This window comes from Argiope bruennichi, chromosome 4 (genome assembly GCF_947563725.1).
Source record: "Argiope bruennichi chromosome 4, qqArgBrue1.1, whole genome shotgun sequence".
Lineage (NCBI taxonomy): Eukaryota > Metazoa > Arthropoda > Arachnida > Araneae > Araneidae > Argiope > Argiope bruennichi.
In genome coordinates, this window is record NC_079154.1 from 29749765 (window position 1) to 29769184 (window position 19420).

Below are 19420 nucleotides of genomic sequence, written 5' to 3' on the forward strand. Positions count from 1 at the left end.
TTTTGTTATGATCTGGTACACATGCTGAAGCGGAAATTATTCTTTTACCTATGATTTTTTGTAGATGCTTTAACAGTAAATATTGTCTTCCTGATATGGTCTGGTATCGATGATAAAACAGAAGAGATTATCTCTCTATGATTTGTTACAGATGCTTTACAAGGAAAAATTATTCCACTACATTGGGTTTGGTACAGAAGTTGTAAAAGAAAAATTTATCCCTCGATAATCTGATACAGATACTTTATAAGAAAAGTTATCTCTCCCCATGGCCTGGTACAGATGCTTTACAAGAAAAGTTATCTCTCCCCATGGCCTGGTACAGATGCTTTACAAGAAAAGTTATCTCTCCCCATGGCCTGGTACAGATGCTTTACAAGAAAAGTTATCTCTCCCCATGACCTGGTACAGATGCTTTACAAGAAAAGTTATCTCTCCCCATGACCTGGTACAGATGCTTTACAAAAAAAGTTATCTCTCCCCATGACCTGGTACAAATGCTTTACAAGAAAAGTTATCACTCCCCATGGCCTGGTACAGATGCTTTACAAGAAGTCATCTCTTCCCATGGCCTGGTACAGATGCTTTACAAGAAAAGCTATCTCTCCCCATGGCCTGGTACAGATGCTTTACAAGAAAAGTTATGTCTTCCCTTTTCCTGGTACAGATGCTTTGCAAGAAAAGTTATCTCATCCCTTTTCCTGGTACAGATGCTTTACAAGAAAAGTTATCTCTTCCCATGGCCTGGTACAGATGCTTTACCAGGAAAAATTATCTCTCCCCATGGCCTGGTACAAATGCTTTACCAGGAAAAATTATTCCCTTTACATACAGTCTGGTATATAAATTACAACAGAAGAAATTATTTCTCTATGATGTGTTGCAGATACTGCTTTACCAGAAAAAATTATTTCTCTACAAGCGGTCTCGTACAGAAGTTGCCGGAGAAAAAATTATTTTCCCTCTGATATATCTGGTGCAGATGATAAAACATAACATATTATTTCTCTATGATCTGTTACAGATGCTTTAACAGGAAAAACTATTAACTACAGTCGGTTTCATGTAGAAGTTGTAAAAGAAGAAACTATCCCTCGATAATCCGATACAGATATTTTACAAGAAATAATATCCCTTCAAATTCTGGCACAGATGCTTTACCAGAAGAAATAAACTCTTCATATGCGGCATATGAAATGCAACAGAAGAAAAGATCCCCATGTAATCTAGCGAAGATGTTTTACCTACAAAAATTGTCTCTCTACATACGATTTGGCACGGCTTAGTTCTATAGTGACAGAGTTATTGGCTGTAATTCAATTAAAATAAACATATGGTCTTATAGTCATTGTTACAGAAGAAAATATTTTTCTGCATACGGTCTTTTAAATGTTTTACCAGTAGATGTTAATCATCCTATGTACACATCCTGCTTTAGAAACTATAACAAAATAAATTATTCATCGACATGTTGTCTGGTAAATATGTTTTAAATGAAAAAATATCTCCATACATACGGTGTTTTACAAATGCTTTTCCAGCAAAAATAATTTATCTGCATATTGTTCATAGTTTTTCGTACAGATATTGTTACAGATGGAATGACTCCTCTGTATATCGCTTTTACTTTCTTTTATACGAAGTGTACAAATAGAAAGTATTGTTATCATCAACAATTCGAACTTGAGTTTTCAAAGAATCTCCACGTTTCAGATTTCTCCGAGTCCAAAAACCCTTTTTTGGAGTCAGTTCTGTAAGTGAAATCGAAAGCTCAAATCCGCTTTGAGCTAGAAGAATTTATGCACCAAATTTGATTATTTCTATTAAATGCATATTTACTTTAGATGATAAATCTATTTAGATTTATCATCTAAAGTAAATATGCATAAAATTTGGAACTCAGTTCTTCATAGAGTTGACTACCTTTTGGCCTATACATTTACAATCATGCAAAGGCATAGTTAAAATCAGCAATGAATGAAATATATGAGATTTTATATGTGATCCCGTGACTACAATTGTAGTTCTATGACACATTTCGATTTCAATCAGTCGGGAAAAAAATGGTGTCTAAAATATAAATGCAGTTTTCGGGTTGTTATGTATTAACCGCCAAAAATTGACTTTTACTAGGCTGTTTGGTAACCATTGTTTGTCAGTGATATGCGGTTAATAATACATAATTATACATATATTAATTTGAGAAAGAAGTTGTGCGAAAGTTTCGGAGAGACCACATCTTCTAGTTTACAACTACTTTTTTAATAGAATATTCTCTTTTTTATACGGTCTAATATAGAAGCTCTAATAAAAGAAACTATTCCTCTTTATATGGTCCAGTACAGATGCTATAAATGAAGAAATGATTCGCAGTATACGATCATATAGATACAAATCTTCTTCATTTTTAAAATTTCACTCGTTCAATGTCTAAGACTAATCAGTCTTTTATTTAATCAATCTACAGTTTTATTTTCCTGATTTGTAGTAGCATCTCATGAGTTAAACTAAATTTGCTACTAATGATAAAGGTTAGAATATATAAACTTACAGTTTATCGAAACTTATTGCAGGTTTATCTGGCGATTACCGTGAAAAAGGAACTCTTTCCTTTGTGTGCCCCCGCTTCTATTGGAATTTTTAACACTACCTTTATAGAAAGTTAATAAATAATAATAATTTAAAAGTTATTATTATTTATTAACTTTACTAAAGTAAATTCTTTATCTTCATGTCGATAATGGCATTGTTCAACGACTTACGCTTTCTTTAATGTTACAAAGTATGACTTTTTAAATTTTTTTATAAAGGAAATATATATATTTTAAAGAGCTGCATATAATTTAAGTAAATTATTTTTAAAAAATTAATTATTTTTTCGTGAAATTAAAAATAAATTAAACTGTGCGAAATAGCCGCATTATGAATTAAATAATGCCCCAGTGATACAAATCACATTATAAAAATTCTGCAATAAAAATAAAAGTCAATTTTTACCAACATATTTTTTACAATGCAAGAAAAAATATTTTAATAATATTTTTAATGGTAGAATTATTCATACAACAACCATCTTGGTATTTTTCCAAGTTTCAATTTAAATTTAATCCCAGTACCATTATTGCCATATATCGGTCTTTTCAACGTTTATTAAAAAGCATTTAAAAAAGGATTTCCAAAGTCTTATTGTGTCACTTTGATCATGCAAAGCTAATAAATGGTAATAAAAATGTGTTGCCCAATGGCTATACGATGCACTGTAGGAGTGAAGAATTTAAAAATAATAAGTTAAAGAAATAAAGCATTTTTTTCTTGCTTTTGAATGTCAGTGAAACTTTTGTGTGTACTGAAAAGACTAATTTTGTAGAAGCACTGTACGCAGTGCTTGTACAAAATTAGAAAACTATGAAATTACAGAATTACTATGTTGCGGTAGAAGCGATATACATATGAAAATATTTTTTAACCCGTAACTGAAAACAGGATTCAAAATGACTCCACGTTGTTCATTAGCTCTGATTATCACGTGGTATTTAGTCCTTGAATACAATCATCTCCTCAGTGCTTTCAAGTTGTTCTTTCAGAAGTATATTGGGAAAAGTATGAGTATGAACACGTGCGTATAACCGAGTAATTTTCTTTCAAACATTTTATGGTTGTGTATGGAGTCCTTGACTCCACGTCTTTGAAACTGCTTTTAATTTGAATAATGTAAAAAAAATAAAGAAATATTCTCAAAATAACATTTTAAAATATCGTATTTTTTATTTATTTTTTTGTTAAATCATAACAGTTATCAACATTACAGTCATTTCGTAATATCTAAACGAAGTAAATACTCATTAAAAGATTATTTAGGTTTTTCTGATAACATTTTTCCAATATTTAGCATTTTTAATATTAATATTTTTTCTAACTGCATGATTTCCAGAATGTATTGTGTTTTCAAAATAAATTCCAACGCTGTTTACAAATGACAAAAAAGAAAAAAATAACATACGAGTCATTTTGTCTCCATGTCTCTGGCAGCGTGAGGAAATTCCTGTCTCCAGTTACGAGTTAAAACAATTTGAAATTATCTATTTAGAATCAGAATTCATATTTTCAGTATTAATTAAGAATCTTGAATTAACTTTTCTTTAAATGTGGTATTATTGTCTCATTTCCTTTGCTGATTACTGGTTCTTGAACAGTGATTGAAATTGCTTGAACAATGATTCTCAAATTATTGTACATGTACTACCTATGCTGCATTACATCATCTTTGATGTTTCGAATTTTATACAAAAGATTTAAGTGAAAGTTCAGAATGAATCTAAAGTTTAACATTTCAAAGCAACATCCATTTGTTCCTTTATCTGAAAAAAACATTTTGCACATCCAAATTTTCAAGACAATGATGGATCAAAATTGAAGTTGAAATGTGGTTCGGACAACAAGCAGCACAGTTCTATGACTGTTAAATACAAAAACTTATACTCAGACATAACAAATGCTATGATAAGGGCGGCAACTATGTCTAAAAATTTTTTTTTTTTTTTTTTTTTTTTTTTTGACTGATTTCTTCAAAAGGGTGCAGTTTTAAAGTTAGCTTTTGTAATTAAATAATACATTACAATATTAAAACAGTACATATGTATTAATTTTTCTTTGCAACCTTGACGCCTCTCGTAAGTAGAAAGCACTTTTCTGTTTTCATAAACAAAATGCATTTTAGGTTAGTTTTGAGTGATATACTAAAATATTAAGCGTTAGTTAAACATTTACTGCTGTTTATTTTACGTTTCATTGTACATAAAACGATTTTTCAAAGTTGGAATGACTGTTTTCTCTTTTGCTATACCCGATTTTAGCTTTTTTCGGATTATCCGCGATTTTTGTTATCCGCGGAGGCCGCGCCAACCAATTCCGCGGATAATCGGGAGTGTACTGTATATTTAATCAATTAAAATATTTTCCGAGTGAGTATGTTGCATTGTACCTTTAATTCTTTAAAATGCCTCGTATTTCTGCTTAAACTAATGTCACTGATTGTACAACTAAATAATGATACAGAATAACTCCACATAAAAGTTCCATTTTGACTTTTCCAGAAATTGAAATGAAAATGAAAGTTGAGTAGACAGCCGTTATGTATTTCAGAAACTAGACAATGCTTTAATTAAAAAGTTATTCGTGAGTTCTAAAAGATATAAAAATGTTGGTTAAAAAAAGAAAAAAAAAGATGAAAGTAATAACATTTCTGACAAAGCAATAGAGATTTGGATAGTTTTCACTATTACATCATTGATATTAATTACAAATAAAGAGAGGGAAATCTTGCAGCTTGGACGACTTAGGTTTGAAATCGATGGGAATAATAAAAGTTCATTCTCATCAATAATAAATTACTCTTTCTATTTATTACTATTACTCTCTCTCTCTCTCTGTATATATATATGTATATGTACGTATATGTGTGAATACTATGACATAAAAAATTTAAAATACAGTACAGATTCTAATTAAAATGTTAAAATTGAAAATTTTAAAATATATAATAAACGCAAAACTAAGCAGAGTTAAGATGTTAAGATCAGCATTTGCCACAGAATTGTGAACTTACATACGAAATAAAGTAAAAACATAATATTGAAATTTGATCTAAGATACAACTATTTCCCTTACTATCCATCCTATGAACATTGGGATATTAATACACTATTTTAAATTTAACTATTTAATGTCTCTTCAGATGATCAGATGACAAGTTTAAAATATCATTTATCAGTTTGATATCGATCAGTTTCAAGAAAATTTATTAAATCGTCAAATATCAATTCATATTCGCAAGTTATTGGGAATTTAAAAATTGGAAAAAATTTTCAGCCTTCTACTAGAGAAACTTCAAACTTAACCCCCTTCGACATTTTTATAGCAAAAGTAAAATCGAATTTTTCACATGTGTTTGTTAGCAGATTTTGAAAGTTGATGCAATATTAGAAGTGCTAACTCAGCGTTCAAGAATATTTTTACAATATATATTATACTAATGCAATTTTTTGTTCTGCGTACAGGCTGGTATGGAAGTTCTACTAGTAGGATGCTTTTCTAGGTGTCTAGATTGGAAAGAATCTGTACTATTAAAGGTAATCTGTACTAAAGAATCTGTACTATTAAGATAAAAGATCTTGTCTTAATATGTGTTTCACTTAATATTAAACATTTAACAATAAAGCGCATTTCCTCGCCATTAAATGATAAACGTTTGATAGCTAGAAACCTTCCAAATGAATCTTACAGGACTAAATAATACAAATAAGAATAAATAAAATATTATCTAAAAACAGCATAATGATGGACGATATAAAATGATTAGGTCTTAGCATAGTATACTGATAACAATTTATGTAAATAATAATAATAATACAGATATTACTTCTCATAATCTGTAAACGAAATCGTAAGAAACTATATAATATATATTAACGGCTTAAAAATCTGCCGAAAATTTGAAAATAAAGGCTAAATTAATTTATGAATTTCAATAGCATTATCATTTTAGAAGAAATTATATCAAAGAACTGAATTACATCATAGTAGTTACTGTTATGTTATTTTTTCAAAGGATTTCATAAAAATTCTTATTTTTCCATTTAGAAAATCGGGAATTTATACTTTCAGCTTTATTCCAAGATTCTTTAATATTATTCACAATATATAAGCTTTTGTTACCTAAATATGATAAAGTTCGAAGTCTCGGCCTTTCATTTAGGTTTATAAGAGTTTTTAGTTTCTTTTTTTGAGATTTTATTTTCAGCTATTTTTGATGATATATTAAAAATATTATCGAAACATTTAAAATTTTGTGGCGATGTCAAAAGATTATTAACGCCAAACAGTTAATTTAGAATTATTTAAAACTGATATAAAACTGACCTTATGTAGACTGCATGAAAAAATGTTCTACATTTTCAACTTAGCTATTCTTTACATCATTATACTGTAAATCAAGTAACTTTTTCGAATGTTTGTAAATTGAAATAATTCTATAGTAACTATTTAAAAATTTATTGGAGATAGAATAAATATGTTTATTTATAAATGTATGGAATGAATAACTAGTACCTTTTCGGAGAGTATTTTCCAAAGCTACATTGTCTTTTTTATAAAAATTGAATTCTTGAAAAAAATTGAAAAATTTCTTGGAGAATTAATTAAATTATCTCAAATTATAAAATTTAAATGCGAAATATTAATCCACTTATTAAATCAGTTTTGAAACATTTAGAAAAAGCAAAGTCAAATTTTTGATTTAAAATTTTGCAAGACCGAGTATTACAAATTTTAAAATAAATTATTATTAATTAAATTTGACATTTTTTTCTAATCATTCAAAATGCATACTTCGGGAAATTTTGTTAATGAAATTTTCGTATAGTAGTTAGTATAAATTTTGAACGATATATTTTCATTAATCGTTGTCTAAAATTATTATTATTATTATTATTATTATTAGATTTTTCATGTTTATTAATTTTTAGAAGAAACTTATCAGTTCTTTTTTTTTTCCTGCCTAAAGATAATTTCAAACAACGTTCTTAAATAAGAGCTTTTGAAACATCTGTTTTTAATTCTTTAAAAATTTACTAACTGTTATTTCTCTTTGTATTTATATCGCTTATGCCCATTTTTCAAATAGATAATTTTCTATGCTTTGAAAAACATTTCCTAATATTTCGAAGCATAACTGTAACTTATTTCCATAATTTAAGAACATTGCAGTAATGAAATAGTGATATTCTTTCAAAATTAGTATTATATCTTGACCTATGTATATACTTGAAATTTTCTTTGAATAGATAAGAAAAAGCTCAAATTTTAATTCTTCAAATTATGCAATCATTTTTGTTGATATTATCGAATTGAATTCCAACTTAGTTTTGCGAAATGTATTTTAATTCATGTTTTAATAATTTAAACATTTCAATATAATAATTATTGATTAACAAAAAGAACCTTACAGTGTTTGCTACTTCCCTATTTTATAATGCTTTAAAATGAAACCGTCTCACAATTGCCACAAATATATTCATAAATAACTTCAATTAAATATATTTACATCATTTACGATATATCTATTTGAATTTATTCTTATTTCTAATTCTATGTTTTATTCTTATATATGTTTTATACGTTTATTTATTATTATGCTTATTCTTATTTATAGTTCTATATTTTGTTCTTATATATGTGTTAGATGTTTATTTATTCTTATTATATTTATTCTTGCTTATATGTTTTCGAATTGTTAAAATATTTTCGAATTGTTAATATAATGATCTTGCGATTTCTTCAAATACATAATGTTTTCAATTTATTTTATTAATAAATATTCAATTCTGATATCTAATTTCTGCATCTACTATACTTGGAATCATGTATATTTTTAATGAATTAAAGCATTAAAATTTATTTCATTTTTGTTTTATAATTTAAAGAAAACAATATAAAACTAGTTTAATATAAATAATGTAGAGTTTACTCTTTGTTGTGTTTTTTCTTTATCCATTCTTATCATTTGTGTTCATGTCGAAATTCCTTGAAATTGATTTTGTATTTTAATATTTAAAATGTTACAAAATATTCTTTTCATAGATTCATATAAAATAGATCATGATTCATATTTGTTTGGAAATTGTTATTCAGTTTCGTATGAACTTTCTAATTAATCATATAATTTCATACGTTGTTATATTTTTAGTACGCCCTGCATATTTTTAGCTAATTAAAGCGTTTCATGATTATGATTTTAACTTTTTCTATATAGATAATTAAAGAATTATTATAATTTCACACTTCCGTCTTCACTAAATATTATACAGTTAAAATGATGTATATATTTTGTCTTCGGTAATACTTCTTACCAAAAATTTAGATATTCCTGTTTGTATCCTCAATTTTGTTAAAAAATTATTTAATTATTTTACAAAGTCGTGAATTTAAAAATTTCTTCACTTTATTTCAATGATGAGAATCCCTCTCATTCGATTCAAACAATATATTGCATGTATCGCATTGAAGAACAGATGTTTTTCATTATTTTCATGTAATTGTTTATAATTTTTAATATATTATCGAAACTATTCTTTTTTTCAGTGTCCAAGGGGCCGCATTTTATATACCAGAACTGAATTCTATTAATAATAAATGAAAAAAAATTCGGAATTTCTTTTTTAGTGCACCATGTTTATATCAAATCCGCCTTTAGTCTCTAATGCAATGGCTAGCGATAAATGAATTAAAAATCTACTGACCTCTCCACCTTCAATAACCGACTCCGTTTCCTGAAAAAGATGCACGAACTTCACGGACCGTAACCGTGACCGGCACACTCCGCTCTCGGTGCTCCTCTGGATGAGATGAGGATTCTCAGAGGATGGATGGAACCGGAGAGATGCGAGCGCGAAAAATCCGCAACCGGTGACCGAGCCGTTTTCCCGCGGAAGCACGTGACGCGAAGGCCACCAATGGCGCGCCTCCTCTCGCGGTTGTCAAGGCAACCTCGTATTTACTACAGTGGGATGCCCGGGAGTGCAGAAACGGGGTAGAAACAATAGCGGTCTATGTCATCTCCGTGTTGTGTTTTGCGAGTTATTGGTTTGGAAGGAATTTAATCGCGTACTAGACACAGGAATGAATAGATAACGAAGGCGGATTGGGATTTATGGATTGTGAGAAGGATTTTTGAGAGAAAGGGTTGTCTCGAAGATGGTGTTGAGATGCAAATTGATCCCTTCGAATCGAATAATGCTCGTGTGTGTGTGGTTGCTTGTTAAATTTATTTCTTTTCTACAGTTTTGGAAAACTACTATCATTGATATTTTTTGGGGATCAATTTCAATGTAATGTGTTTATAGGCAGAATAGTTAGGTTAGGCATGATGGAAAAATCGATCAAAACATTCTACAGTGCAGAATGCATAGCATAGGTTATGAAATGTGGCTCTAAGTTATTGCTTAAATAAAAGGATATACTAAGGAATATTTTTAAAATTTTTTAATTATCTACAAATCTTTTGATTAAAAATTCATTTAAATGTGATTTTTTTTATAACTTCTGGAATATTATTGCCCAAAAACCTTTTTACACCACTTTAAGGTAAAATAACAATTAATTTTTCAATGACGCAAATTTTATAGCAGTACAATTTTTCTTAAGTTTAAAAATTTTTTTAAATATTTTTATGTTTTGATAAAAAAATTTGTATTGCAATACTTTTATACAACCGCGCGTTATGGCCATATTAAATGCATTTTTCCGGTATGCTATAGTTACCTTAATTCGGGGTACGTTTTTAATAATAATATTAAACATCAGATTAAAAATTTTCATTCCCGATGTTTTCAACTATAACCATAACCAGCTACTCTGATTGAATTTCAATGATCGGACCGAAACGACAGCATTAGCGGAAACTGAAGTCGAGTCAAGGATAATCATCAACCAGTATACAACCCTTTCTTTGGGGAGCACGTCCCGTCATTGGAAAGAGGTAGCCGACCTCCGCCCCTTCTGTACCCACTTCTGTGGCGAGAGCCAACCATCATGTCGGAAGTTTCTCACGCTCATACGAGTTGCCCCCTATGGGAGTGTTTAAAACTACAAGTTCAAATCTTGTATAATTGTTTTTCTACGCTATTATTGTTTAATAGTTTACAAAGCCTTATATGAAGTAAACATTTTTGGGCTAGCAACTCCGAAGGGACTTAAGATGGATGCGTTATTGAGGTGCTACAGATTCACTTTGACTGTAATAAAATGCAATACTTAACCTTTAATATGTCCTGTGTATATCTGTACTTCCTGTAATAATAATACCAATATTGTTACAGGAAGTACAAATTTGGCAACTTCGAAAAACGCAAGATTAAGGTGCTATTGAAGTGCTACAAGGTCACTTTGACTTGAATAAAATGTCATACTTTCCCTTTAATTCTTCATGTATATATTTGCACTTCCTATAATAATAATACCAATATTGCTACAGCTAATACAAATTTCGGGTCTAGCAGCTTCAATGGGACAACAAGATTAATGTGCTATTGAGGTGCTACAGGGTCACTTTGACTGTAATGAAATGGCATTGTTCCTCTTTAATGATTGTTCTTGGCTCATAGACTTGAGTAAATCAAATAAGATTAGATCCACCGCAACACAAGCATGAAGTTGCACAATTGCACAGTTCGCTCTAATTCATTTAATCATAAATACATTTACATTTAAATCGAGTCCATTTACCACAAGATCAATAATTTAACCATTCATTCTATAGTACTTAATAAATTTTGGTCTCTAATTTCCGATATCTTGACACACGCTAAATCAAAGCTCTTTACTTATAATTAATTAAGATGAAAGGTTAAGAGTGGAAATCCATTCTGACACCCTCTTACATTGGTATTTCTTCTGATATTAATCATTCGTTTATCTTTACTTACGATGGTGTAACATGGGACTTAGAAGACTCAGTGGGTGGATTAATGGTCCAATGGGACCTTGAAAGTAATAATAAACTACATGCTACTAAATATCTTGTGCAGCTGTGGCTGTATTACTAAATCGGGGTACAGATGCAGTGGTAATTCCTTTACATATTGAACATATTAGATTCATCTTTCTTTACTTGTTGCTAAGCGAACAACCCATTCGTAATATGACTGTCAAATGTCCGACCAACATATACCTTCAGAGAATGCCCAAATTTCAATGCTCAGCGTTTGCAATTTTTTCAAAAGTCTAATATTCCATTATCTTTCCGACTTGATAAGAAACTATATGTTCACATTTTTTGCATTTTTAAAGTCTGAGAAATTTTATACACTCATTTAAATCTTGTTTGAATTTTTTAGTACTTTTGCACACTATTCGTTTCTAACTATTTTACATTGAGACGATTTAAACCCAGGTTTGGTGTAGTATAGTAAAAAAAAAATCACTGTTCTTTCGCTAGAAATATAAAAAACAAATCCCTAAAGTATCCCTCTAACAGTAGTCTCACTTCTGATTTTATTGTAGACTCCTATTATTTCAGAAGAAAATTCAAAAATTACAGAACTTTCGTAGATTTCATTAATTTATGTGCTCAAGTTTTTCAGCAACTTCTTATTTTAGGTTTTATATTAAATAATTTTCTTAATTTATCAATTACACTTACTTACAATAAACTATCTCATAGGTTTAAGAAGTCAAGACCATGATGCAAAGATTATCGTTGTCTTGACCAAGTGCGAATTTAAAGCAGAATGCTCAAAATAAAAATAAAAAAAAATTGATATCTACTTCGCAAATTTTAAATTATCATGTGAGACCAATTTTGTCTGGTAATACGACTCTTGCGGGTAAAATTTGAATTTTTTAATCATCCTCATTCTATGAAATGCATTGACAAATTGAAACATCAAAATTATTTTCAGAAGAGAGATTGAACTTCGCGTTCTAATAATTGTACAAAGATATTTTTTAATAAAACTGCTAGATAGCTTTGATTCAGAAACTAATCTAAAACGTTTGAAATTTGGAATATTTCCTCATATTCATGGTCCCCATCAGAAAAAATTCCTACAATTAAGAGTTCCAATAAAACATACTTTTTTATTTTTCTACCTATGCATTTTAAGGTTTCAAAAACCCCTAATAAAAATAACATCATGTTCTCACATGATAAAGATAAAAAAAAACCGAAATATTGTTTCTTTTATTATTGGTTGAACATCTTCATTTAAATTCTGTTCATTAGACCTCTAGACTAATTTGATTAGCTAATGTTCAGCGTTATAGATAGGCCATATATCAATGCATATGCGAGACATTGTGCAAGCTAAATAATAACGAGTATTAATAACCATTGCAGAGCACTGAACATATTAGAATTCTAGAAAGAATATTCAAACGTAGGTTTTCATCTCTTGTATGTTCGACTTAAGATTTATGACCACAAATTGTGCCTTTCGATAATTATATATTGTCAAATAGAGTACACTCCCGAGTATCCGGCCTAATATGGCTGTAGGGCAGGCTATATAACAAAATAGCCGGATAAGCCGGACATTATGAACTCATTTCTTTGTCCACCAATACCAAAAGATAAAGTTTTTATACCAAAACTCACTATTATAACACGTATTTTCTTACTTCTTATTGAATACTAAACCCTCCATTTATCTCAAGCCATGTAGAATGTGAACGCGCCACGGTCTGGTGTGTTGTGACTTATGGCACTTTTCAAGCCCGCTGACAGTTACCTGCCAGTGATTTAAGACGAGCGATCATCTCTTATTTTTTCTGTAGCACCAACTAGGGCCAAGAGTACGACTTAGTTACTTAATTCGTCACATTCGCTTGCAAAACCTCTTTTTACGAAGGGGGGCATTCACACACCTCACAGATAGAACAGAGAAGAACAACCATGCCCGAACCGGGACTCAAAGCCGGTGGGGCGTCCAGATCACAGGAAAGGCGATGCGCTAACCCTATGCCAGGACGCCGGTCCACAGTCTGGTGAATCATAGAAAAGTTGCTGGTAATGTGTTCATTTAAAATAGAAGGTTCTGTACTGGTAGTTTAAATACTGCATTGAAAGAATTTATTAGGAGAAAAGTATGTTAAAGGACATAAACTGTACACACTTTAACATGAATTCTGTTACTTCACTGCGTTATGCTTAAATAAACTAAGCATACCCCAAGAACGATTTACGAATCCTGTAGGTACAGTGCATTTATAATCAGGCACAGGGAAACAATTGTGGTTGAATAACAATGTTCAATGTCCCATTAACGAAACAATAAACAACGGGCAGTACGCTGCTCTTTTTCTGCCAGAACTTGTATTTTGCACACGACACACAAGAAGATCATAGTAGACGCCCGCTTCAATACCTTGGCAATACCTTGCTTTCCTCAATTAATTACGATAAAGAAAACTAGGTCTGATAGTACGGAAGCAAGATACTAGGGAATGTATTGCACTAAAAAGATAATTTTATGGTGAAATTTTTACTTTGTTCAGAGGTGAAGGTTAAGATGAGCTTTATGGGGTTTATTGTAAATTATTGGCTTAAAATTATGAAATCTTGTCTACCTATACATTTGAACATAATTACATTAAATACCTCTAAAATATCTTTAAATAAATTAAATTTATTAGTTAATTAATTATTATTTAATTTAATTTAATATTAGGCAATTATTTAAATTAAATTTAAATATATGTATAAACTTATTAATGCTTCATGTGATCAAATTTTCCTTTTTCTTATTCCAGCATTTTAGCACTTAAAAATTCATTTCTAAAAAAATAAATGAAGTATTTAGCAAATTTATTTTTATTTTCATGAGTTATTTTGCTTATTTATACTTGGTTTTCTTTGAGTTTTGCATTTTTTAAAACTCAAATTGACTTTTATCTATAGATCTGAATGAAGAAAGAATTCAAATTAATTCATCGATTTATTTAGGCGTATAATAAGATGCCTCATAACAAGGAAGACTTAAGAATATATACAATTTCTACCGGAATTAACAGGTTTAGATAATTTAAAAAAAATGTACATTTCAAGAAGATGCCTTTTGAAAAACAACCATTTCATAAATAGTGCATGAAAAAAAATACACAGCTAGTTCAGAATTTAACCTTTTTTTTTTTTCTTTTCAAATTCTTCCAGAATGGCTGGAAGAAAATTCAGAAAGTACCTTTAACCTAATACTATGTGACGAATATACCCGAATTCATCTTTTATAGTAAAAATTTGATTATAATGGCATTAGGGCATTTTTAGGGAACCAGAAATTGGTGAATAAAAAACGATTTGGCTTCTCTCTGTATCAAATGAAGCTAATCATTATTTTTAACTTATCATAAATGGTTTCATTTATTATGTATAGTATTTACACGTCTTTCTTTTTTAAAAAAAGCAGCTCATATAAATAGTAAAATATAAAAGTGTAAAAAATTTCCAAATTTTGCCGCGTGATTTTTGTTTATAACTAGAAGAGTATTATTCAACTTACAGAAGGTATGAAAATATGGCATTTAAGATTGAAAATAAAAGCTTTGACCGTTTGTAGTACATAATACTTGTATTGTGCAAACTAGATTTCATCTTAGAAGCACAAATCATGGGAACCAATTTGGGACTGTTTTAGATGAATCTTTTATCCCAAATAGATGGATAAATTTCATAAGAATGCATGAAAGTATTTCAGGCACCAAATGAAATGCCAGATAGAATGTTGATTAAAATTGCATAAGCTTTTTGATTTTGAAACGAGTGGAGCCCAATTCAATTTTTTTCATGAATTTTTAGCTGATCTCCTAAATACCCTCACGACCTAAATTTCAATGTAAAATGTAAATTAAAGCCCATCCATTATACGTTATTAACAAGTCTTCCTTGCTAGATTCGAGAAAGAATTTAACCCTTTAAAAGGTCATTTTTTTTCTAGTCATATTATGTTAAAATATTTTTAAGCTTGAAATTAGAATAAGAAAAGGGATTCATTTAGCTTATTAGATAAATTTAATTTGATTAATTAATTAATTTGGTTCATTAATAATTAAGTAACAAATCAAGACGCATCATTTTGTGTAAGATAAAGAACTGAAGCATCTAAGCTTCTGTCTTTCTAAAAAAAATTGTCAGAACATATGAAAACCTACATAATTTCATACAAAGATTCATAAATTTGATGGGAAGCATACTTCCCACGGTCCTAGAAAGGGCTAAATTCGAAAAGTCCAGGTACTTTTGGTGAAGTTGCATATTTTTCATTATAAACTTCTATTATAAACTTAACAATTCTTCATTTTATAAATACATATTTTAATAATCTTTTCAGAACTAAGCATATCTATTTTAGATAAAATGCTACATCTGAATGTGTTTTGATAAACGCTTTTTAATTTGAAAGTTTGCCGTTCTGATAATATAATGAAATCAGAATATATATATATATATATATATATATTGATTTCAATATTACATAATATAAACATTTTATTTTAAAAAGCAGTGCTAAAGACTTTGAAGCTTTCACAGAAGTTTCATATCAGATCTTATTTTTAAGACATTTTAGTAAGGTAATAGTATTTTGATGATTATTTTTAATTTTTAGTATTCAGCGATGATAACATATAAACTGCACCATTTTTGTCGGATAAATGAAAACAAATTAAATAGTTTGGGATCCTGAATGGATTCAATCCAAAATTATTTTATATCTGTGATAGAAATAAAGCAAATGCCCTTTTTAGTACATTTCTTGATCTAACGACATGTATTCTAACGACATGTAACGTACATGTATTCTCTCATTAGTAATTTGAAAACGGCGCCCCAGGGTCGGGCTTGACTTTTATCTCAAATGAAGATGACATACAGATATATGCTTGCAAAAACCCCTTTTACAGGGAGGCTCTTTCACACGTCTCAGAGATAGAACAAGGGGGAAGAAAAACCATGCCCAAACCGGGACTCGAACCAGATCACGAGGAAGACACATTACCACTACTATACCAGAACGTCGGCTTGACGCAAAATACAAGACGATCCAATAGGTAGAGGATCTGTATCAGTAAAGTTGTCCCTCTGGTTATAATCTGATGCAGATGTTGTAACACAAATCCATTAAAATTTCAAAACGTCATCTCTCACTGTGTCATCATCATTGGTTTCTGTATAGTCTCTACCATATCCCTTTATTTTCAAAAGTTGGTTTTAATACAAAATAGGAAAGATGCGATTAAGTAACTCCACGAAGAGTTAAATGATCATATAAAAATGTTTCACAAAATATCTCATGAAATTTAAACAATTTTCTTCAAAAAAATTAAGAATATATATTTTATATTAATTAGACTTAAAATGTTTTCCTTAGATACAAAAACAATGTAGTATAATCTCATTCTCTATTCAGCAAAAAGTGTAGTTTATGTCCCCGTTGTTAAGGAAGGTAAAAAAAATGATAAGAGTTATTTGTATCAGAACAAAGATAATTATTGGAACAAAAAGGTGCATAATTAAAAAAAAATGAGAGTTTCTATAAAATATCTTTTATTATTCTTATTACAAGTATACAAGCGTATTTGTTTGTGGATAATTGACCTAAATGATTCTTATGTATATCAGTAATTTTGGGACGCGAATCATATTTAGATGATAAGCGTTTAATATATTAAATGAAAATTTTTTATTTAAACATTTTTACGAATAAATTAGGGCGAAATGAAGTTTGTTAAAATAAAAGAAAGGATACTATTTTTTTAAATCGTTCGATAATTATTAATAACAGCACTTAAACATTTTTATTTCATTCGTTTTATTTTATTTAATCATTTTTTTCTCTTCTTCACAAAGTAAAAATATCGTCTGCAACGACATAAAGAGAATGCATAAAAAAATGAGAGTTTATATTAAAATATTGTTCTTACTGCAAGTATATAAACGTATTTGTTTGTGGATAATCTAACAGAATTATTCTTTTGTATATCAATAGTCTTGGAACCTGAATCGTAATTAAGGCTTACATAAAATTTTTATTTAATATTGTCCCATATAAATTACTACAAAACAAAGTTTAAAAAAAAAAGATTCAACTTTTTTTTAATCTTTCGATAATCATTAACAAAATTTTTATTTCTTTCACTTTATTTTATTTATTTATTTTTTACTTCTTTGCAAAACATAAAATATCGTCTGCAGTGACATAAAGAGAGTGCATTAAAAATTAGAGTTCATATTAAAATATACTTTATCATATTTACTGTAAATATATAATCATGTTTGTTTGTGGATAATCTAACAAAATTATCCTACAGTTATAAGTAATAATAATAATGGAACACGAAACGGAATTAGAGCTTGCATCCAATTCAGATTCTCCCACATAAATTACTGCAAAACAAAGTTTGTGAAAAAAGAATATTTCTCTTTCAATCTCTCGATAATCATTAATAAAAGCAATTGAATGTTTTGATTTGATTCGCTTTATTTTATTTTATTTATTTATTTTTTCCCTTCTTTACAAAGCACAAAATATTCTGCAGTAACATAAACATACAGAGAAACTGTCTCAATTTCAGAAATTTCTGGACTTGCAGAAAAGTACTAATGTGTCTTGTACCACTTTGCTGTTAAATGGGCGGAAACCAGTCCAATGCTCGTTCCATTGGTAAATGCCCATAAAACAAAAAAACTCATTTCACAGCATTTCTTTTCGAATTTTTTTTCCTACTCACTGATTTTTTTTGTTTTTGCTTTTTTTAGAGAATTTAAGTCGGGAAAAAAAAAGAGCAGTGGTGTTCTGAAAATATCTTAGGAAGGAAATATAATTTACTCATAGTGTTATTTGGAAGATGTGAGAAAAGTATTCTTTTGTGAGCACTTAAGCTCTGGCCTAGAAGAATTACTCGAAGTAGAATGCTGCATAAAATATTCAAACAAAAACAGTTAATAGTTTGAGATAGTAGCTGAAAATTACTTTGAAAAAAAGGTTCATCTTGTGGGGAAATAGTTAAGGTCTTTTAATGCGTTTTTACTAAGCAGAAAAGAATTTTGAAAAGCTCGTAAAAATTACAAAGTCTTGAAATTTTTAATCACCAGATATTTTTATTGTTACTTTCTTTTCTGCTTTAAATTTATTCTATCGTTAAAACTGAAACAAACATTAAATTCGATCTTTCAACATTCTATCAGTTTTATACAATATATTCTTGGAATTATTTTCCATGATGAAAAATGCATTTTGCTTTATAATTTTATTAAATGTTCAAAATATAGAGGCTTATCTTATAACATTAAACGAGCAATTCTTGTATATATATAAATTTATTTCGTATATTTCGGAAATGGTACTAAAGATTTTGGATCAAATTTTATATTTAGACACGGTTTGGCCTTTTAAGATTATTTATATACTAGCCGCCTTTGGCGACCAGCCGGTACGCCAATCTTAAGGTTCGTTAAAATTTTAATAATTAAATATTTTATGCAATTCCAACTTTAATAGATTGTTCAGCAAAATATTTTAAAACTTCAAATTTTGATAATCATATAATTCACTCATAATATTATAAAGGCCTTTAGTCATAACGTGATATGTATCTCTCTCATTTTCTGTAACCCCTCGTAGAATGTATGCTTTAAATTAAAGTGTAAATGATTAATCTGCAATTAATATAATAATATTTTTTTACTGAAACAAAGCATTTTTTTTAAATAATATTATTACTGATAATAGAGTCACTGAACGTTTAAACTTTATGGGCACTAAAGAATATCTTTCTTAATTTATGTAATATCTCAAGAATTTGTCAACAAAATTTTCTCAGATTCATCATGAACAGATCGATTCATTAACAATGTTTCATTTTAAATGCATCA

General features: G+C 29.0%; 1 protein-coding gene across 1 annotated transcript in view; it reads right to left on the bottom strand.

Moving 5' to 3' along the window:
* Positions 1–9408, bottom strand: part of LOC129966545 (protein shisa-9-like) — a 392084-nt gene extending 382676 nt beyond the window's left edge. Inside the window, exon 1 of the mRNA XM_056080985.1 lies at positions 9297–9408. The gene's annotated coding sequence lies outside the window, so the exon portion shown is untranslated. The remainder of the gene's footprint in view (positions 1–9296) is intronic.
* Between the last annotated feature and the right edge of the window lie 10012 nt (positions 9409–19420).